General features: G+C 34.3%; 1 long non-coding RNA gene across 1 annotated transcript in view; it reads right to left on the bottom strand.

Annotated features, from left to right (window-relative positions):
• Positions 1-663: 663 nt before the first annotated feature.
• The window catches only part of LOC123282701 (uncharacterized), a 61,782-nt gene continuing 39,040 nt past the window's right edge, over positions 664-23,405 (bottom strand). Inside the window, exons 2-3 of the long non-coding RNA XR_006522909.2 lie at positions 1,622-1,767; positions 664-1,497 (exon numbers count right to left, since the gene is read on the bottom strand). This is a non-coding gene — a long non-coding RNA (uncharacterized lncRNA). The remainder of the gene's footprint in view (positions 1,498-1,621; positions 1,768-23,405) is intronic.

Consider the following 23,405-nt stretch of genomic DNA (forward strand, 5'->3'; position numbering starts at 1 on the left):
GATCAAAACAAGAGAGACACGTAACCAATGAAACAAAGGATGATTAAAAAACACATTGTCCAGTTTTTCTATTAGTCCACATTATTAAAAACCTGATGGCAAATCTTGCTCCTCATATAATGGTATATATTTCCATTCATACTTTTAATTAAACAAAGAATATGTTACCAAATCCACTGTAGCATATTCAAGTGGAGTTTCACATTTATTTTTGAGCCAAGAGGTTAAAGAAAAATATCATGACTTAGGTTCTGTATAGGGAGTGATATTCCATCAGGACCATGCCAAACGCCGTAATTATAGGATAGGCCTATCAGTCTCATTGATGTCAGAACAGACAGGAGGCTATGCAAGAAATTCAAGATGCTAGACATCATCTAAAACCACTAGCTTCATTTCTCCACCACCTCCATTGCTAGAATTAGTCTAGGTACATTAGCATTTGAATGTTACACATACACACAAATACATTGCTTGTAAAAGGCATAGTAAAAATAAAGTAATTCAAATTTGGAAAGTAAGAACTTACCAAAAAAAAAAAAAAGGAAGCAAGCTGATGTTAAGACCAATTGAATTTATGGCAAAAGGCATGCAGTAAACTTGCAGTATTTTATAACAATGAAGGATACAACATACAAATAATAACTATCATGAAAAGTTTTATTACAAAGACATAGTTTTGAAATATGTACAGCAACTGTTACAGGAAATATATACAAAAATCCAACAGTGGTAAAAGACAATGAACTACTTTTTTCAATCATTTAAAGATCAAATAAAAACAAAAAGTAAATTAGGATATTACAATTATAAAGACTATAAGTAATAAGGGTGATTACAAATAGAAAGATATACTTATAACCTAGAAGGAGAGAATATATATTGTAGTTTGGGTTCCCAGGAAGCCTACTCTAGGACAGAATTTACTGTGAAGAATGTTTATTAAAGAGTGCCACTGGGATCAACACTTGTGGAAGGAAGGGAAAGAATGCAGGAGAAGGCAGAAGAAGTCTAGGTGTAATTCAGTCCCAATGACAACCTAGCACAACCCTACAAGGAAATACGAGAGCTAAAACAACCCTTTAGAGCAGGAGTCTGTAAACTTTTTATATGAAGGGCCAGATAGTAAATACTTTAGGCTTTCTTAACCATTACAGCCTCTGTCACAACTGATCTACTCTGCCATTATAATATGAATGTAGTCATCAACAATACATAAGCAAATGAGCACGGCTGTGTTCTAATAAACCTTTATTTACAAAAAAAGGAGCAAAAAGGTTGGATGTTTATACCCTTGCTTCAATCAGTCACTGGATATGAGTTGAACTCAGAATAGGGCATGATCTTGGGTAACGTAACTCTCTTCAGCTGAAGCAATCCCTGAGAGGGTGCTGACAGCTGTCTGCCTGCTGCACTCCCAGCAACTGGGAAAAGAATTCCTTCACTCCTGAAGGGGGATATTGGTGGCTCATCACAGCATCTTCCACAATACACATTCTTGAAGTTTTAGCAAAACAAACAAATAAAAACTCTTAAACAACTTTGGATCAAATTTTAAAAAGTTAAAATTGATGAATTATAGTTTAGAAAGGCAAAGGATTTTTAAAACGTCCATTCTTACCTTCCACACACTTGGCAGAGTTAATTGATCAAGGAATTTATTGCACAGCATGTAGATGATCATCCCAGACTTTCATCAACATAATGATTTGGTCAACCATTATCAATCAGTCCATGGTGATGAGAGATAAAACCTATTTTCCATTTCTGGATTAAAAAAATAAAAATAAAGTGAGAACACTATGTATCAAGCAATACTTAGAAAATTCATAATAATAAACAGTTTTGTTACTAGAAGTGAATTAAAATAAATTAAGATACAACTAAAAAAGTTAGGAAAATAACAAGTAACCCTAAGGAAAACATAAGGATTAATAATTAATTAGGAAAAAACATAAATTAGTTAAATAGAAAATGCATTTGGATTGATAACTAAAGCCAAGGGTTGATATCTGGAAAAAAAAATGTAATATGCTAGATGAATGTGATACTGGCCCTGATATTGGTTTCCCTACATTAAACCCAGCATGTATGGGATTAAAACCAAAGCAGTCATTCTCTGCTTACTCCCTGGATTCCAAGCTCCAAAATCCACTATCCTGCATGGAGACAGACACAGCCAAGGATAACCACCTGGATTTCTTATCTCCTCCTCCTCCTCCCCACCAAGGAGCTACAGGCTTGTGGGAAAGCTGCTGACCAGCAAAGTCATTGGCTCCCTCCTCTCTGCAAGTAGTCTCAAGGTGAAACACAGGATTGTGGGAAAGCTCCAACCAGCAAGGCCATATGCTCCCCCGCCCTTACCTAAAACCCCAAATAAAAACCCTTCCTGTTAGCTTTTTGGGGAGTTTGGGATTTCAGCATTAGCTGTCCTTTCTCCTTTCTCAGCACTGTGCAGTAATAAAATTCCTACTTCTATTATACCTGGTGTCAGAGATTGGCTTGCTGCATGACGGGTGAGCAAACTCACTTCAAGTTCGATATCAAATGGGGAAAATATTAGTATTTACAAATTGTTATGAAAGCAGGACATTAACCACAGAAACAGAGGAACTTACAAAAATATGAGTACAAATTTTATAATTCTTTGCAAATTAAAAATTAAGTCAAATGAAAATTTTTCCCAGAAAATATACATTAATGAAATTGGCTTAAAACAGGTTAGAAAACCAAAATAAACCAAGAAGCATGAAAGAAAAAGAGAAAGCTGTCAAAGAGCTATTCCCACAAAGGTACCAGGTGAAAATACTGTTAAGTGAGAATTATTTAAACTTCAGTAAACCAATAACTTTTATACTATGTAAACATTTCTGGATGCAGGAATAATACTTTCTCAATTTTTTTATAAGCTCAGTATAACATTGATATCAGAAACTAATAAAGACAGTAAAAAACCAGAAAAAAAATCCTACAGATCAATTTCATTTATAAGTATCAATGCAAATTTTCAAAATAAAATGTTAGAAAATAGTATTCAGTAGAGCGCAAAAATTACTACTTTCTGGCCAACTGAGATTTTTTTCTAGGAAAGCAAAGATAGTTAAAATGATTTAAAACTCTATTAATACAATAGTTATTGCTGAACAGCATCAGCAAAATGGCACAGTAGCAGCTCCAAGCTCTTGCTTCCCAACAAAAGCACTGAAAAACAAGCAGAAACTGTGAGAGACAAATTTGTCACAACTCTGGGAAATGGTTAAAAGTTTGCAGCAACTGAAAGAAATGAAAAGAGGTATTCAAACAAAAACTTGTACACAAATGTTCACAGCAACACTATTAACAATAGCTGGGGGTGGAAACAACCCAAATGTCCAACAAGTGATGAATGGATAAACAAAATGCAGCATATTCATAAAATGGAAAATTACTCACCCATGAAAAGTAATGAGGTACTGATATATGCTACAATATTGATGAATTTTGAAAATACTATAAGTGAAAGAAAAGGCCACATAGTGTATGATGCCATTTATATGAAATGTCCAGAATAGGAAAATACATAGAGACAGAAATCAGATTAGTGGTTGCCAGGAGCTTGGGGAGAAGAATGCGGAGTGATTGTTTAATGGGTATGGGATTTCCCTTAGTAATGACAAAAATGTTCTGGAATGAGATAGTTGAAATGATTTCACAACAATGTAAATGTACTAAATACCACTGAATTGTATACTTTAAAAATGGTTAAAATGGTGAATTTTATGTTACATACTTTTCCCCTCAATTAAAAAAATATTACATGATACAAAAGGCATAAAAAATAAAAGTTTCATGGTATCCATTTTGCTGCAAATTGAACGACAAGTAAGAATAAAAAACATTGCGGTGAGGCAATAAGCTTCCCTAAGACAGGAATGTGAAGTAACAAAAAGGCTAAAACATCTAACTCCAGTCTGTGAAATAACAAAATAATATTGGTTGATATTGAATAGGAACACAGCTAAATGTATTGGGAATATCATGGAACCTGCTGTTCATCTGCAAGTACCTTAAAGCAATGATGAGTTGGCACTTTAAATTTTATCATATTGTCATGGAATAAAAAGAATGATAGATGAGTGATGCTCGTGCATTAATTTCCAGTCCATGAACTGGTCCAATAAAGCCGTAGAAACTAGCTCTGGGTTCATTTCTCATTGCTCTGGGATCCCAGTATACAGAATACTGTATACTTTTGTGTCCAGCAAATATGTCTAATTTCATTTTAAAACTGTAGTCTTTGTGGGAGGAAGTGGGCTAGGGAAGTGAGGAGTAAGAGAAAACAAACCCTGATGAGAGTGCTAGATTATGTGATCTTGGTAAGGATTATTACCCAGGCATTACTCGAGGAGAGAAATGGAGAGGAGGTCAGAAGCAGGAACAGGGAGAAAGAAATTAAATTTTAGATCCTTTTTTCTAAATGAGAACTCACTGCAGAATGAAGAATATCCGATAGCTGGAATGATGCAGTTTTGGAGGGTCTAAAAATATTGATGATTTCTTTCCAACACAGAAAGGCAGTTTTGGGGCAGACCATGACCCTAAGCTTCCTTGATGAAATCACTGCCTATGTAATCAGGTGAGTAATAAAGATGAGCCAGCTTTTCATTTACGGTATTGTATTTGGATCTATAGAATATCTTTTGTGACATTTATGAAAGACCCAGAAAATATAAAAGCCAGTGTTATCTTAGCATAATCTCTTGTCTGGTGGGGTGACCAGCCTCCGGGTTTGTCCACACTTTCCTGATTTTAGCACTGAAAGACTTGCATTCCGGGAATTCCTTCAGTCCTGGACAAACCAGGGTTGGTTACTCTACTGCAAGCCTCCATCTCCTGCCCTCCCCACGTTATCCACCTCTTCCACTGACACAATTTCTGGAACCTTAGCACTGTCTTCTTCCTCTGCAAGGACCCTATTATCCAAACAACATGATGAAAATGAAGGTGCTCTGATGACATCATGAATAAGGAAGGCATAAGATTGTTTTTTATCTTTAACACAAATTTGGCAAAGAAGTGTGCCAGAATATTAACAAGTGACTGAGTGGGGTAATTGTGGATTTTTTACTTCTTTACACATCTCTCTATTTTCCAAACTTTACTCACAACAGATTATGACAGTTATAATTACCGGATTGAAACCATTAGAAAAACTAAAAATAAAAATACACTGGCTTTGGTTTCCATGTGAATGTTAAATTATCTTTCAGAATTGCCTTTAAACCTATTTTTTAAGAAGGAGAGTAGATAGCATGTCCTATATGGTCCAGGAAACAATATGAGCTTCTGGGAAGATGCTTTACAGAAGATTCCGTTTAATTCCTTTAACATTTATTGATTGTTTATTCTGTGCCAGTTATTGTAATAGATGATTACTCACTTACAGGATCTTTGTTATGGGAATGTTTCATCTTTCTTTAATTCATTAAAATAATAAGTGTGTGTTTAATGATAGACATGTGTTCTTGATAAATAAAATGTTAAATCAGGATACAAACAATATGTGTATATTTATATTAGCTCCTATTTTTCAGTTTTGTGTGAATTTTTCAATTTACACAGAACCCTGAATACAGTTTGATTCCATTTTCATAAAAAATTATATGTGTATATTTGTAGGTGTAAAACATTTAGGAAGAAAATGAAAGGAAATATCCCAAAATGGTAGCAATGGTCAACTTGGGATGGTTTGATTACTTGTTATTTCACTTGTTTTAGTCAATAATATTTTAAAATTTTAAATTAACTTTAAATTTTAGAATAGTTTTAAATTTACAGAATTATTGAAGAGATGGTACAGAGTCCCTATATACCTCATACCCGGTTTCCCCTCATATTAACATCTTACATATATAAATGATACATTTGTCCCACTTGATAACCAATACTGATACATTATTATTGACTAAAGTGCACTCTATTTAGATTTCCTCAGTTTTTCCCTAATATCTTCTCTGTCTTCTAGAATCCCATCTAGGACACCACATTACATTTAGCAGTCATGTATCCTTAGGCTTCTCTTGGCTGTGACAGTTTTCAGACTTTACTTTTTGATCTTGACAGTTTTCAGGAGTATTAGTCAGGCGTTTTGTAGAATTCCCTTCAACTGTGATTTGCCTGATGATTTTGTCATGATTGAACTGATGTAATTTTTTTTTGAATAAGAACACTTTATCACATCATATCAAGGTACATAACCATCAATATGCCTTATCATTAGTGATGTTCACCTTCATCACTGGGCTGTATAGTGTTTGTCAGGTCTATCTACTGTAAAGTTACTTTTTTTTTCCTTTGGAAGAAAGTCACCACGTATAGCCCACACTTAGAGAGTGGGGAGTTATGCTTCTACTCATTGAGGGTGGATTATTTTATAAATTATTTGAAATTCTTTTTTAAGGGAGAGTCATCTACTCTCCCTCATTTATTTTTTAGTCATTTATTCATATTAGTTTGGACTCATGGATATTTTATATTTGGGGTTATAATCTAATACTGAATTATTAATTAATTTATTTAAATTGTTCCAAGTTAGGCTATTCAGAGCTCTTTTAATTGGCTCCTGTGCCCCTTTGACATACTGCCATGAATGTGGAGTTTTATTGAGCACTCCCTTACTTTCTGGTACTTCAAGGAGGGGGAGCATAGCTGCACTTATCCAAAGAGCACAGTATGGGAAGGGAGAAAAAAAGAGGAACTGCACTGTGGGGAAACGTGACAAACACTACTTAGCCTGGTAACAAAGGTCAATATCAACAGTGATGTCATGTTAATACGGTGTACCTTTGATATGACGTAATGAAAATGGCATTTTACCTCTCTGGTCCTCCTCACCAAAACACATTACCCCAGTGTACTCATGAGAAAAAACATTAGACAAATTCCAATGGGGAATTATTCTACAATATTCTACAGTATGACTGACTAGTTAGTATTCCTTCAAACTATTAAAGTCACCAAAAACATGGAAAGTCTGAAAAACTGTGAAAACCAGGAGAAGCCTAAGGAAACACGACAACTAAATGTAATGTGGTATCCTATATGGGGTCTTGGAACGGAAAAAGGATATTAGGAAAAAATGAAGCAAATCTAAATAAAGTGTATGTTTCAGTTAATAACATTGTATCACTTTTGGTTCATTAAGTGTGACAAACGTGCCATAATAATAGAAAAACTTGATGTGGCGTATATGGGAACTTTTTTGCAACTTTTATGTAAATCTAAAAATAACATAAGATTCAAAAGTTTGTAAACCAATCAATTGGGCATATTTTTGGGGTCTGTTTTTGGGTTCTCTCTTCTGACCCATTGATTTATGTGTCTATCCTTCTAACAGAAACACTCAGTCTTGATTATTGCTGCAGTACAGTAAACTTTAATATCAAGGAAAAATATCTCCCGCTTTCTTTTCCTTTTTCAAAATTTGTTTACCTATTTCACTTCCTTTGCCTTTCCAACAAATTTTAGAATAAACTTGTCTATATCCACAGAGTTCTTGCTGATATTTTGACAGGAATTTCATTCAACCTGTATTGATATCTTTACTATGTTGAGTCTTTCAATCCATAAACATTGTATGTCTTTCCATTTATTTATATATTATCTTATTTCTTTCATCACTATTTTGTAGTTTTCAGCATACAAGTCCAGCACGTGTTTTATTATATTATACCTAAGTATTTCATTTTATTGTGTAGACAATTTTGTTATCTACAAATAGGGACGGTTCTATTTCTCTTTTCTTATCTGTATGACTTTGTTTACTTTACTTGTGTTTGTACTAAGTAGAACTTCCAGCACTACGTTGAGTAAGTGTTGCAAGAGTGGACATCCTTCTCTTGTTCACAATTTTAGGGGGAAAGGATTCAGTCTTTCACTATTAAGTATAATGCTAGTGTAGGTATTTTGTATGTGCTCTTAACTTGCAGAAGTTCTCCTCTATTCCTTTTTTTCTGAGAGTTTATTATACAACTGTGCTGATGTTTGTCAGAAGCTTTGTCTGCATTGATTGATGTGATTATGTAATTTTTAAAATTTAGCCAGTTAATATGGTAGGTTACATTGATTAATTTTCAAATATTGGATCATACTTGCACGCCTGAAATAAACCGAACTTCGTCCTGGTTTAGAATTATTTTTATGTACTTTTTAATTTTAGTTTCCAATATTTTGTTAACAATTTGTGTGTCTAAATTCATAAAAGATATTAGTCTGTCATATTCTATTTTTATATTTTTTATCTGGTTTTGTTATTAGAATAATACTAGCTTCAAAAGACGCATGGGAAGAGTTCTTTCTTCCTTTTTTTTCTGAAAGAGATTGCTTAGATTCCTTTTAGTTCTTTAAATATTTGGTAGAATTCTTCAGTGAAACTTTCTGGACCAGGACTTTACTTTTTTTGAGAATTTTTAAACTACAAAGTCAGTTTACTTAATAGTTAAAGGGATATTAAAATTGTATATTTCATGTTTGTGAGTTGTGGTGGCTTATGTTTTTTCTACAGATTGATCCCTTACATGTAAGTTGTCAAATTTATCTGTGCAGTATTTCATAGTATTATTTTATTATCCTGTTGTTTATAAGATCATTTTATTGATTTTTTTCAAAGTACCAGCTTTTTGTTTCATTGATTTGTTCCTGTTTCATTTTCATTAATTTTCTTTTCTTATCTTTATTTCTTTCCTTCTGCTTGCTTTGGCTTGTTTGCTCTTCTAGGTTCTCGAGGTGGAAACTTACATTATTCATTTTAAACTGTTTTTCTTTTCTTATGTATATAATTAGTACTCTAAATACCCCTCTTAGTACTGCTTTAACTGTGTCACACAAATTTTGGTATGTTGTATTTTCATTTTCATTCAGTTGAGTGTATTTTTTTATTTCCCTTGAGATTTAGTCTTTGATGTATTATTTAGAAGTGTGTTGTTTAGCGATAAGTATTAATTGTTATTTTTCTGTGTTTGATTTCTACTTTTGATAGCATTGTCATCAGAGAATACACTCTGTATGATTTCAGTTTTTTTAAAATTTTGAGAGTTATTCTATGGCATAGGATATGGCCTATCTAGATATAAGTTTCCTGGACATTTGTAAAGAATCTGTATTCTGATTGAGTTTAAATATCCTATAAACATTAATAAAATTGATTTCTTTGATGGTGGTGTTGAGTTCTTCTATATTCTTACTGATTTTCTATGTCTTTCTATGAATTGATGAGTTAGCAGTGTTGAAGTCTCCACTATAATTGTAGATTGTTTATTTCTCCCTTAAGTTTTGTAAGGTTTTTTTCCCACTTATTTTGTAGTTCTATTGATGAGTACACACACATTTAGGGGTATTATGTCTTTTTGGTGGATTGACCTTTTATTATTATATCATGTCCCTCTCAGTCTCTGGTAATTTTCTTCCTTTGAAATCTAGTATATCAGATACTAATATAGCGACTTCTGATTTATTTTGATTAAGGATTGCATGATGTATCTTTTACCATTCTTTTATTTTCTACCTGCCTATATGGTTACATTTGAGGTGAGTTTCTGAAGAGAGCATAGAGCTGGGTCATAGTTTTTAATCTACTTTGTCAATATCTGTCTTTTTTTTTTTTAACTTTTTTTAAAAAAGATTTTATTTTTTCCCTTTTCTTTTTTCTCCCCAAAGCCCCCCGGTACATAGTTATATATTCTTCATTGTGGGTCCTTCTAGTTGTGCCGTGTGGGACGCTGCCTCAGTGTGGTTTGATGAGCAGTGCCATGTCTGTGCCCAGGATTTGAACCAACAAACACTGGGCCGCCTGCAGCAGAGCGCACGAACTTAACCACTCAGCCACGGGGCCAGCCCCAATATCTGTCTTTTAATTGATGTATTTAAACCATTTACATTTAGCACAATATTTGGTATGTTTGGGACTAAGTCTGTCATTTTATTTTTTGTTCTCTATTCATTCACTCTTATTTTCATTCTTCAGTTTTCTTTCATTCCTTCCTGTAGACTGCTTGAATATTTTTTAAAAATTCATATTTTTTCTAGATTTATTGAGGTATAATTGGCAAATACAAATTGTATATATGCAAGGTGTACAACATGATGTTTTGACGTATGTATATATAATGAAATTATTACCACAATCAAGCTGATTAACAGAACAATCATTTCACATAGTTACTCTTCTTTTGTGTGATGAAAACACAAGACCTACTCTTTTAGCAAATTTCAGGTATACAATACAATAACTCTTGTTACCATGCTGTAATTCAGATCTCCAGAACTTATTCATCCTGCATAACTGAATCTTTGTATCCTTTGACTAAAATCTCCCTATATCGCCCACCACTCAGTCGCTAACAACCATCATTATACTCTCTGATTTTATGAGTTTGACTTTGGTTTCCACATATAAGTGAGCTCATGCAGTATCTGTCTTTGTCTGGATTATTTCACTTAGCATAATGTCCTCCGGGTGAGCCTATGTTGTTCCATATGGCAAGATTTCCTTCTTTTTAATACTGAATAGTATTCCATATTATATACATATCACATCTTTATCCGTTTATCCATTGACAGACACTTAGATTGTCTCCATATTTTAGCTATTGTGACTAATGCTGCAATGAACATGGGAGTGAAGATGCCATTTTGAGATATCAGTATTATTTCCTTTGGATATATACTCAGAAGTGATTATGCTGGATCATATGGTAGTTCTAATTTTAACTTTTTGAGGAACATCAGTACTATTTCCATAATGGCTGTACCAGTTTACATTCAAACCAACAGTGCACAAGGGTTCCCTTTTCTCCACATCCTTGCCGACACTTAGCAATTTTTGTTTTATTGATGACAACCATTATAACAAGTGTGAGGTGATATCTTGTTGTATTTTGGATTTTAATTTCTCTAATGATTAGTGACACGAGTACCTTTTCATATACCTGTTGGCTGTTTGTATGTTTTTCTTTGAGAAATGGCTATTCAGATTCTTAGCCCATTTTTTGAATTTTTTTTTTCTATGGGGTTGTTTGGGTTCCTTATATATTTTGGCCATTAGCTCCTTATCAGATGTATAGTTGGCAAATATTTTCTCTCATTCCATAGGCTCTCTCTTCTTTCTGTTGATTATTTCCTTTGAGGTGCAGACACTTTGTAGATTGCTACAATTCCACTTTTCCATTTTTACTTTTATTGCCTGTGCTTTTGATGTCATATACAAAAAATGATTGCCCAGACCAATGTCAAGAAGCTATTTCTCTATGTTTTCTTCTAATAGTTTTAAAATTTCAGGTCTTAAGTTCTTAATCTATTTTGAGTTGATTTTTGTATATGGTGCGAGATAAAAGTCCAGTTTCATTCTAATGCATGTGGATATCCACTTTTCCAGCACCATTTATTGAAGAGATTATCATTTCCTCATTGTGTATTTTTGACACCTTTGTTGAAGATTAGTTGACCTTAAATCCATGGACTTATTTCTGGCTTCTGTATTCTGTTCCAAAGGTCTAAATCTCTGGTTTATGCCAGTACCATAGTGTTTTGAGTACTGTAGCTTTGTAACATATTATGAAATCAGGAATTGTGACGCCTCCAATTTCATTCTTCTTGCTCAAGATTGCTTTAGTTATTCATAATCTTTTGTGGTTCCATATGAATTTTAAGATTTTTTTATTTCAGTGAAAAATGCCATTGGAATTTTGAAAGGGCTTGCATCGAATCTCTAGATCACTTTGTGGAGTTTGGACATTTTAACAATATTAATTCTTCCAATCTGTGAACATGGCATATCATTCCATGATTTGTGTCTCCTTTAACTTATTTCATCAATGTTTTATACTTTTCAGTGTACACATCTTTCACCTCTTTCATTAAATTTATTCCCAAGCATTTTATTCTTTTTGATGCTACTGTGAAAGGATAGTTTTCTTAATTTCTTTTTCAGTTAGTTTGTTGTTAGTGTATAAACACACACAGATTTTTTTGTATGTTGATTTTGTATCATGCAACTGAATTCTTTACTAAATTCATAGATTAGTTATGAGAATTTTTGGTGGAGTCTTTAAAGTTTTCTATATATAAGTTTTTGTCATCTGCAAACAGAGACATTATTACTTCTTTTTTACTGATTTGGATGCTTTTTATTTATTTTACTTGCACAATTTCTCTGGCTTGGACTTCTAGCAATATATTGAATAGAAGTGGTGAAAGTGGGCATTCTTGTTTTGTTCCTGATATCAGAGGAAAAGCTTTCAACCTTTCACTGTATGATGTTAGCTGTGAGCTTGTCATACATTGCCTTTATTATGTTGAGTTACATTCCTTATATACCTATTTTGTTGAGCATTTTTATCATGAAGATATGTTGAATTTTGTTAAATGATTTTTCTGCATCTATTGAAATAATCATATTATTTTTATTCTTCGTTCTGTTAGTAAGTGTATCACATGTACTGATTTGAATATGGTGAATCATCCATGCAACTCATGGATAAATCCCACTTGATCAAGGTGTATGATTCTTTTATTGTGCTATGGAATTCAGTTTGTTAATATTTTGTTGAGGATTTCTGCATCTATATTCATCAGAGATATTGGCCTGTAATTTTCTTTTCTTGTGGTGTCCTTGTCTGGCTTTGGTAACCAAGTAATGCTGGCCTCATAAAATGAGTTTGGGAGTATTCCTTCCTCTTCAATTTTTTGTAAGGGTTTGTGCAGGATTGGCATTAATTCTTTAATGAATTCTTTAAATGTTTGATAGAATTAATCAGTGAAGCCATCTGGTCCTGGGGTTTTTGGGAGACTTTTGATTCATGATTCAATCTCCATAGTTGTTACTGGTCTTTTCAGATTTTCTACTTCTTCATGATTCAGTCATGGTATATGTATATTTCTTGGATGTGTGTGTTTCTTCTAGGTTATCCAATTTGTTGATGTATAATTATTTATAGTAGCCTTTCACGATCCTGTGTAATTCTTAGTGTCAGTTGTAACGACTCCTCTTTCATTTCTGAGTCTTTTTTTTTTTTTTGAGGAAGATTAGTCCTGAGCTAACATCTGCTGCCAATCCTCCTCTTTTTGCTGAGGAAGACAGGCCTTGAGCTAACATCTGTGCCCATCTTCCTCTACTTTATATGTGGGACTCCTGCCACAGCATGGCTTGCCAAACGGTGCCATGTCCACACCTGGGATCCAAAATGGCGAAACCCGGGCCGCTGAAGCGGAACATGCACACTTAACCGCTGAGCCACCGGGCTGGCCCCCACTTCTGATTCTTTTTGTTTTTCTCTGTTTTTTTCTTAGTCTATCTAATGTTTTGTCAATTTTATTTGTCTTCTCAAAAAACCAACTCATAGTTTTATCTTTTTATTATTTCTCAAGTCTCTATGACATTTATTTCTGCTCTGATCATTGTTATTTCCTTCTTTCTGCTAATGAGCTTAGTTTCTTTTTCTTTTTCTAGTTCCTTGAGGTGGGATGTTGGATTGTTTATTTGAGAACTTTCTTTTTTTTTTTTAATATAAATATTTATTGCCATAAACCTCCATCTTAGAACTGCTTTTGCTGTATCCAATAAGTTTTCATATGTTGTGTTTCCATTTTCAACTGTCTCAAGATGGTTCTTGATTTCCCTTTTGATTTCTTCTTTGACCCATTGATTATTAAGGAGTGTGTTGTTTAATTTCCACATATTTGTGAATTTTCCAATTTTATCTATTTCTAGTTCCACACCGTTGTGTTCATAAAAGATACTTGATACGATTTCAATCTTCTTAAATTTATTAAGACTTGTTTTGTGACCTAACTTATAATCTATCCTGGAGAATGTTCTATGTGTGCTTGAGAAGAATATGTATTCTGCTGCTGTTGGATAGAGTGTTCTGAATGTCTGTTAGGTCCATTTGGTCTAAAGTATATTTCAGTTCCAATGTTTCATTGTTGATTTTCTGTCTGGATGATCTATCATTGTTGAAAGTGGAGTATTGAAGTCCCTTATTATTATATTTTTTGTCTATTTCTACCTTCAGATTTGTTCATGTTTGCTTAATATATGTAGGTGCCCGAGTGATGGGTGAGTATATACATGCAATTGTTATATCTTCTTGACAACCATCACTTTATCCTCCAAAATTTCTGTTTTGTTCTTATATAACTTGTATCTCTTTGTTGAACTTCTCATTTTGGTCATGTACTCTGTCCGTGATTTCTTTGAGTTGTCTATATGTGCTGTCTTGTAGCTCACTGAGCTTCCTTAGCACAATTATTTTCTATTGTTTGTCAGGCAATTCATATATCTCCATTTCTTTGGGGTTGGTTACTGGAAAGTTATGTGTTCCTTTGGTCATGTCATGTTTTCTTGCTTTTTCGTGTTCCTTGAAGTCTTGTGTTGTCTTTGCATTTGAAGAAGCAGTCACCTCTTTTTTACTGTCTTTGGGAGACATATTCCTTCATTAGTCAGTCCAGTTAATGATTCTGAGACTCTCTCAGATCTTTCCCTTTTTCTGTTTTTTCGTTTGTTTGTTTGTTTTTGAGGAAGATTAGCCCTGAGCTAACTACTGCCAATCCTCCTCTTTTTGCTGAGGAAGACTGGCCCTGCGCTAACATCTGTGCCCATCTTCCTCTACTTTATACGTGGGACGCCTACCACAACATGACTTTTGCCAAGTGGTGCCATGTCCGCACCCTGGATCCGAACCGGTGAACCCCAGGCCACCAAGAAGCGGAACTTGCGAACTTAACCGCTGCACCACCGGGCCGGCCCCTCAGATTTTTTCTATGAGTGTGTCCATTCCTCACCTCTTGTTATTTTTTATTGGGGGGAGGGGGTCTTAAGAATGTATACCTCTCTTGATTCTGCAAAGCCAGTCCTCTTGATGAGAGTATCTCATTTTTTCCCTTGGCCAGTGCCCTGAAATGCTCAAGATTGTATGCTTTCTTCCAGTCCTGCAGATTTTGGCCAGCTTGGCGTATGTGCTTGTGAACATCTGCAATGGTTCGCACTTACTGTCTGCAGGGCCTGTAGCTGGCCATGGTGGGGTGGATGGGGCACATAGAGTGTTGGGGGTGCTCTTGGGCTATTTTAGGAGGTTTAAAGGTGAGACCTCCCAAGCAGCTCATGGCAGGTCTTCCTAATGGAGTATGCAAAGTCCTTTAGTAGGATACGTGGCCTTTGATGAGTTCTGAGCTCTGGTTCCTCTAATTCCAGCTTCTCCAACCCCTCAACCATGCTGATAGCTTCAATATTTTGAGCGGGGCAAGAAAGCAATATGCCTTTTGAGCAGCTTTCCACACAGTTGGGGAAGCTGGATGCTCACTCAATATGCTCTCACTTTCCCCTATAAGAGAAATCACCAGATAAAGGAGTCTCTCCTGGTACTGAGCTTGGGAGGGGAGCGACATGAGTAAAGTCAATTGTTCTTCTTAACTTTTTAAATGTGTCTATTCTCAGATATTTTGGTACAGCAGTGTGTTGGAACTTCTTCACTGGACTCTCACACACTCACAAAGGTGCTCTTTTCTGTGAATGTTTGTCAAAATAGGTATTCTATGGCTGAATGACAGTAGAAAATTTCTATTCCACCACCATGCTGACCTCATCATCCTTGTTTAGGTTATTTTTAAAACAATTCGATAAGTACAACATTTGAGTTTAGCTCGAGTGATTTTTTTTTAAGATACTGTGTTTCAGCTTGCAGTGGAGAAGTAACAATCTAGGTTCCAAAACACAAGGCCATTTTTGACTCTTGTTGTGAAGTGATTACCACAAAGCAACCACACTACCTTCTTTCCTTTTCTCAGCATCTGGCAACTACTAATCTGCTTTCTGTGTCTATGAATTTGCCTATTCTGGACATTTCATGTAAATGTAATAATATAATATTCGGCTGTGTGTGTCTTTCACACACAAATGTTTAATGTTTTAGCATAATGTTTTTAAAGTTTACTGATGTTGTAGCATGTTCTTAATTCCTTTTTAAGGATGAATAATATTTCATTGTACAGATATACTACTTTTTGTTTATCCGTTCATCAGCTGATGGACATTTGGGTTTTTTCCATTTCTCTATTTATTATTTTTCTATTTAAATTGTGTTTAGAAATTGTACAACATTAAATTTAGGATCTTAGCCATTTATAATTGTATAGTTCAGAAGTATAACTATATTCACATTGTTGCAAAATGGATCTCCAGAACTTTTTCATCTCCCCAAACTGAAGTTCTATAACATTAAATGGCTCCCTTTTTCTCCCTTGCCCACCCCTGCAAACCACTATTCTACTTTCTTTTTCTATGAATTTGACTACTTTAGATACCTCATATAAGTGGAATCATATAGTATTTTTCTTTTTGTGGCTGGGTTATCTCAGTTAGTGTAATGTCCTCAAGGTTAATCCACATTGTAGCATTTGACAAGATTCCCTTCCTTTTAATGACTTCATAACACTCCATTGTATGTATATAACACATTTTTTTTTCATCCATTCACCCATTGACTGAAGTTTGGGTTGCTTCCACCTCTTGGCTATTGTGAATAATGCTGCTATGAATGAGGGCAAGCAAATATCTCCTTGAAATTCTGCTTTCAATCATTTGGATATATATCCAGAAGTGGGATTGTTTGACCATATGGTAATTCTATTTTTAATTTTTTGAGAAAGCACCATACTATATTCTATAGTGACTGCACCATTTTACATTCTCACCAACAGTACTCTTCAATCTCAATTTCTCCACATACTTGCTAACACTTATTTTTTGTTGTTTTGATAATAGCCATCCTAATGGATGTGGAATGGATATCTCATTGGGGTTTCTTTTAATAGACTTTACTTCTTAGAGAATTCTTTAGGTTCATAGCAAAATCGATTGGAAGTTATAATAATTTCCCATAGACCTCTGCCTCTACGTACACAGCCTCGTCCACTATCGAAGTTTGGTACCAGGGCAGTCACTTGTTACAATCTATGAACTTACATTGACACATCATTACTACTCAAAGTCCATAGTTTACGTTAAGCTTCACTCTTGGTATGGTACCTTCTATGGGTTTTGACAAATGTATTATGACGTGTATTTACCATGGTAGCATAATACAAAGCAATTTCACTGCCCTAAAAATCCTGTACTGGATGTATTGAATCCTACCTCAACTCCAACCCCTGAAATCCCTGATCTTTTTACTGTCTCCACAGTTTTGCCTTTTCCAGAATGTTATATAGTTGGAATCATATTGTATGTATTTTTTAATAGTATGTATGTTTTTCAGATTTTCCTATTTCACTTAGTCATATGCATTTAAGGTCCATACATGTCTTTTCTTGGCTTGACAGCTCATTTCTTTTTAGACTGAATAGTATTCCATTGTCTACATGTACCACAGTTTATTTATCCATTGACCTACTGAAGGACATCTTGGTTGATTTCAAGTTTTAGCAATTATGAATGAAGCTCCTATAAACATTTGTGTGCAGAATTTTGTATGGACGTGTTTTCAACTCATTTGGGTAAATACCAAGGAGTGCAACTGCTGGGTCATATGGTAAGACTATGTTTGGTTTAGTAAGAAGTCACCAAACTGTCTTCCGAATTGGCCATACTATTTTGAATTCCCATCAGCAATAAATAAGAATTCCTGGTGCTTACCAGCATTTGGTGGTGGCAGTGTTTTGGATTTTGGCCATTCTAGCATGTGTGTAGTGGTATCCCATCCTTGTTTTAATTTGCAACTCCCTAATGAAATATGATGTCAAACATGTTTTCATATACTTATTTTCAATCTATATATCTTCTTTGGAACAGTGTTTGTTAAAGACTTTTGCTCATTTTTTAATCGAGTTGTTCATTTTCTTATTGTTGAGTTTTAAGTGTTCTTTGGATATTTTGATTGTCGTTCATCAGATATGTCTTTTGCAGATATTTTTCCACTTGTACCTTATCTTCTCATTCTCTTGACAGTGTGTTTTGTAGAACAGTAGTTTTAATTTTAACAAAGTCAATTTTATCACTACTTTCACAGATTATGCCACTGATGTATCTAAAAACTCATTGCCGTACCCAAAGTCATGTAGATTTCCTCCTGTGTTATCACATTATGGTTTTGATTTGCACTTCTCTAATTATTAGTGATGATTAGAATCTTTTCGTATGCTTATTGGCTATTCATGTCTCAACATTGAAGAAATGTTTATGAAAGTACATTTTTTTCATTTTTAAATCAGGTTACTTGATTTTTGTTGTTGAGTTGTAGGAGTTCTTCGTATATTCTGGTTATTAACCTTTTATCAGATACACAATTTGCAAATATTTTCTCCCATTCTATAGGTTGCCTTTTCATTCTCTTGATTGTATTCTTTGATGCAGGTAAGTTTTTAAGTTTGATGTAGTGTATAGTTCTATTTTTTTATTATATTACTTTTGCTCTTGGTGTCATAATCAAGATACAATTGTCAATTACTACGTCATGAAGCTTTTCTCCTAGGAGTTTTTAGTTTTAGTCTTACATTTGTGTCTTTAACCCATTTTGAAATAATTTTTGTATATGGCTCAAGTTAAGGGTCAAACATACATTATTTTACATGTGCGTATCTAGTTTCCCCAAAACTATTTGTTGAAGAGACTGTAATTTCCCCATTGAGTGGTTGTGGCACCCTTGTTGAGGATCGTGTTAACTATATACATAAGGCTTTATTTTTGAGATCTCTGTTCCATCCCAGTTTTCCATATGATTGCCTTTATGACAGTACCACACTATTTTGATTACTATAGCCTTAAAATAGATTTTGATATCAGGGAGTTTGAGACCTCTAACTTTGTTCTTTTTAAGGATTGTTTTGGCTATTTGGGATCCTTTGAGATGCCATATGAATTTTAAGATGGCTATTTCTTTTTCTGCAAAAACTACTGTTGAGATTTTGTTAGAGACTGCATTAAAGCTGTAGATCACTTTGGGTGGTATTGAAATGTTAACAATATTACATTTTTCATCTGTTAACAAGGGATGTCTTTCCATTTATTTCTGTCTTTTTCAGTTTCTTTCAGCAATGTTTTGCAATTTTCAGGGTACTGGTTTTTTTGCCTTCTTGGATGAGTTTATCCTTAAGTATTTTATTCTTTTTAATGCTATTGTAATGGAATACTTTCTTTTCTTAATTGAGATATAATTGACATATACATTGTGTTAGTTTAAGTTCAAGTTAGTTCGTTAAAGTTAGTACAACATAATGACTTGATATATATGTATATTGTGAAATGATTACCACAGTAAGTTTAACATCCTTCAGCACATAGTTATATTTTTTTGTGATGAAAACTTTTAAGGTCTACTCTCTTACCAACTTTGAAATATGCAGTACAGTACTGTTAACTATAGTCACCATGCTGTAATTACCTGGAACTTACTTATCTTATAACTGGAATTTGGTACCTTTGGCCACATTCACCCATTTTACACACTTCCCACTCCCCTCTTCTGTCAACCACTAGTGTGTTCTCTGTAGTTATGAATTTTTTTTGCATTCCACATATAAATGAGATTGTCCAGTATTGGTCTTTCTCTGCCTGATTTATTTCACTTAGCATAATGCCCTCAAGTTCCATCTATGTTGTTGCCAATGGCAGTGTTTCCTCTTTTTAATGGCTAAATAATGTTCCAACAATCTATTCTGTTAATAATACATTCCGTTACGCATTTTCTTTCTCCATCCATCTGTGGACACTTCAGTTATTTCCATGTCTTGACTATTGTAAATGTTGCATTGAACATGGAGGATGCAGATGTCTATTCAAGATAGTGATTTCATTTCCTTCAGATAAATACCCAGAAGTGGAGTTGCTGGATCATATGGTAGCTCCATTTTAAATTTTTGAGGAAACGCCATACTGTTTTCCATAGTAGCTGCACCAGTTTACGTTGCCACCAATAGTGCACAAGGCTTCCCTTTTCTCCACAGGCTTGCAAGCACTTGTTATTTCTTGTCTTTTTGATGATAGCTATTCTAACAGCTGTGTGATGATATCTCATTGTGGTTTTGATGTGCCTTTCCCTGATGATTAGTAATGCTTAGCACCTTTTCAGGTACCTGTTGGCCATTTGTATGTCTCCTTTGGAAAAATATCTATTCAGAGCCTCTGCTCATTTTTTAATTAGATTTCTTACTTTTTAGAAAAAAGGTATGAGTTGTGTGAGTTCTTGATATATTTTAGATATTAACCCCTTATCAGATACATGATTTGTAAATATTTTCTCCCATTCTATAGGTTGCCTTTTTGGTTCTGGATAGTTTCCTTTACTGTACAAAAGCTTTTTAGTTTAATGTGTCCCACTTCTTTATGTTTGTTTTTGTTGCTTTTGCTTTGGTGTCAAATCCAAAAAAATCATTGCCAAGACCAGCATCAAGGAGCTTACCCACTGTTTTCTTCTAGGAGTTTTATGGTTTCGGATCTTTTATGTTCAAGTCTTTAATCTATTCTAAGTTGATTTTTACCTATGGTGTATGATGGTGATCCAGTTTCATTCTTTTGCATGTGGCTTCCAGTTTTCCTAATACCATTTATTGAAGAAACTATCCTTTCCCTATTAGATATATTTGTCTTGTTCTAAGTTAATTGACCGTATAAGTGTAGATTTATTTCTGGGCTCTCTATTGTTTTCCATTGACCTATGTGTCTGTTTGTATGCCAGTACCATACTGTTTTGATTACTGTAGCTTTGTAATATAGTTTTAAATCAGGAAGTGTGATGCGTCAAGCTTTGTACTTCTTTTCTCCAGATCGTTTTGTCCGTTGAGGGTCTTTTGGGGTTTCACACAATTTTTTTTTTTTTTGGTGAGGAAGATTGGCCCTGAGCTAACACTGTTGCCAATCTTCCTCTTTTTGCTTGAGGAAGATTGTCCCTGAGATAACATCTGTGCCAATCTTCCTCTATTTTGTATGTGGGACACTGCCACAGCATGGCTTAATGAGTGGTGTGTAGGTCCATGCCCAGGATCCAGACCTGTGAACCCAGGGCCACTGAAGCAGAGCATGTGATCTTAACCACCACACCACTGGGCCAGCCCCAAATTTCATGCAAATTTTTGGATTGTTTTAGGAATAATTTTCTTAATTTGTTTTTTGGATTGTTTATTTTTAATGTATAGAAATGCAACTGATTTTTATTGGTTTTGTGTCCTGCAACATTGCTGAATTTATTAATTCTAATATTTTTTGGAAAAATCTATAGGTTTTCCTACATATAAGATCACTTAATCTACAAGTGGAAATGATTTTAGACCTTCATTTCCCCCTTCGTATCCCTTTTATTTCTTTTTCTTGCCTAATTGCTCTGGCTACAAATTCCAGTACTAAGTTGAATAGAATTGGCAAGAGCATTCATGTTTTCCTGTTCTTTAAATTAGAGGAAAAGCTTTTGATCCCTCTTTGTTGAGTATGATGTCAGCTGTGGGCTTTCTATACATGGCCTTTCTGTGTTGAGGTAGTTTCCTTCTAGTCTTAGTTTTTTAACCTTTTTGTCATGAAAGTGTGTTGAAGTTTTTCACATGCATTTTCTGCATTAATTAAGATGGTCATGTGATTTTTCTTTCCTTCTGTTAATGTGGTCTATTTCAATGATTGATCTTATATGTTGAACCATCCTTGAAGTTTAGGAATTAATCCTACTTAGTCCTGTTGTGTAATCCTTTTAGTGTGCTATTGAATTTGATTTGCCAGTTTTTGTTGAGGACTTTTTAATCAATATTTTACAGGGATATTGTCCTTTAGCTCTTTTTTATTATATTGTCTTTATCTGGTTTTAGTATCAGGATAATGCTGGCCTCATTGAATGAGTTGGGTTTTTTCTCTCCTCTTCAAGAGTTTGATAAGATTGGTGTGAATTCTTATTTAAATGTTGTTTAAAATTCACCAGTGAAGCCTTTGGTCCTGGGCTTTTCTTTCTTGGGTGGTTTTTGATTACTGATTCAATCTGTTGGTCTGTTCACATTTTCTATTTATTTATGATTCAGTCTTGGTAGGTTCTGTGTTTTGATGGATTTATCCATTTCTTCTAAGTTATCCAACTTGTTGCCCTACAATTGTTCATGGTATTCTCTTATAATCCTTTTATTTCTCCCTTATGACATCAGTAGTAATAACCCCTTTCTTATTTCTGATTTTAGTTTTGGGGTCGTTTTTTCTTACTTAATCCAGCTAATGTCAGTTTTGGTGATCTTTTCAAAAAGACTACTCAGTTTCATTGTTGTTTTTCTATTGTTTTTCTTTTCTCTATTTTGTTGGTTCTACTCTAATATTTATTTCCTTTTTTCTCTAATTTTGTTTTAGTTGTTTTTCTTTATTTTTTTTAAAGATTGGCACCTGAGCTAACAACTGTTGCCAATCTGTTTTTTCTCTCTGCTATTTCTCCCAAAATCTCCCTGGTACATAGTTGTTTATTTTAGTTGTGCGTCCTTCTAGTTGTGGCATATGGGACACTGCCCCAGCATGGCCTGATAAGTGGTGCCATGTCCGCGCCCAGGATCTGAACTGGTGAAACCCTGGGCCACCAAAGTGGAGCACGCATACTTAACCTCTTGCTCACGGGGCCAGCCCCTTGTTTAGTTGTTTTTCTACTTCTATGAGGTATAAAGTTATATTATTGATTTGAGATGGCTCTTTTTTAATATAAGTGCTTACAGCTATCAACTTCTCTCTTAGCACTGCTTTTGGTGCATCCCATAAGTTTTGGTGTGTTTTTTTTTTTTCTTAAGATGTTTTCTAATTTTATTTTTAATTCTTGTTTGACCCATTGGTTATTTAATACTGTGTTGTTTAGTTTCCACATAGGTATGGATTTTTCAGTTTTCTTTCTGTTATTGGTTTCTATTTCTTTTCATTGTGATCAGAAAAGGCATTTTGTGATTTCAATCTTGTTAAATTTGTTTTGTGATCTAGCATGAGGTCTGTACTGGAGATAGTACATATGCACTTGAGAAGAATATGCATTCTGCTTTTATTCTGTGGATTTTTCTCAATATCTTTGTTAAGTTCAGCTGTTTTATAGTGTTATTTAAGGCTTCACTTTCCTTATTGATCTTCTGTCTGGTTGTTCTATCCATTATTCAACATGATTATTGAAGTCTCCTTTTGTTGTTGTGCACTTGTCTGTCATCCCTTAAATTCTGCTAATGTTTGCTTCAGTTCTGTAGGAGCTCTGTATTTGCTGCACATACATTTATTATTGTTATATCTTCCTAGTGAATTGATTCTTTTATTATTCTTTGTCTCTTTTGACAGCGTTTGACTTAAAGTCCATTTGTCTGATATTAGTGTGCACCCCTTGCTTGCTTCTGGTTACCATTTTCATAGGATATCTTTTCCATCTTTTCACTCTCAGTCTGTGTTTCTTGAG

This window comes from Equus asinus, chromosome X, assembly GCF_041296235.1.
Source record: "Equus asinus isolate D_3611 breed Donkey chromosome X, EquAss-T2T_v2, whole genome shotgun sequence".
Taxonomy (NCBI): Eukaryota; Metazoa; Chordata; class Mammalia; order Perissodactyla; family Equidae; genus Equus; species Equus asinus.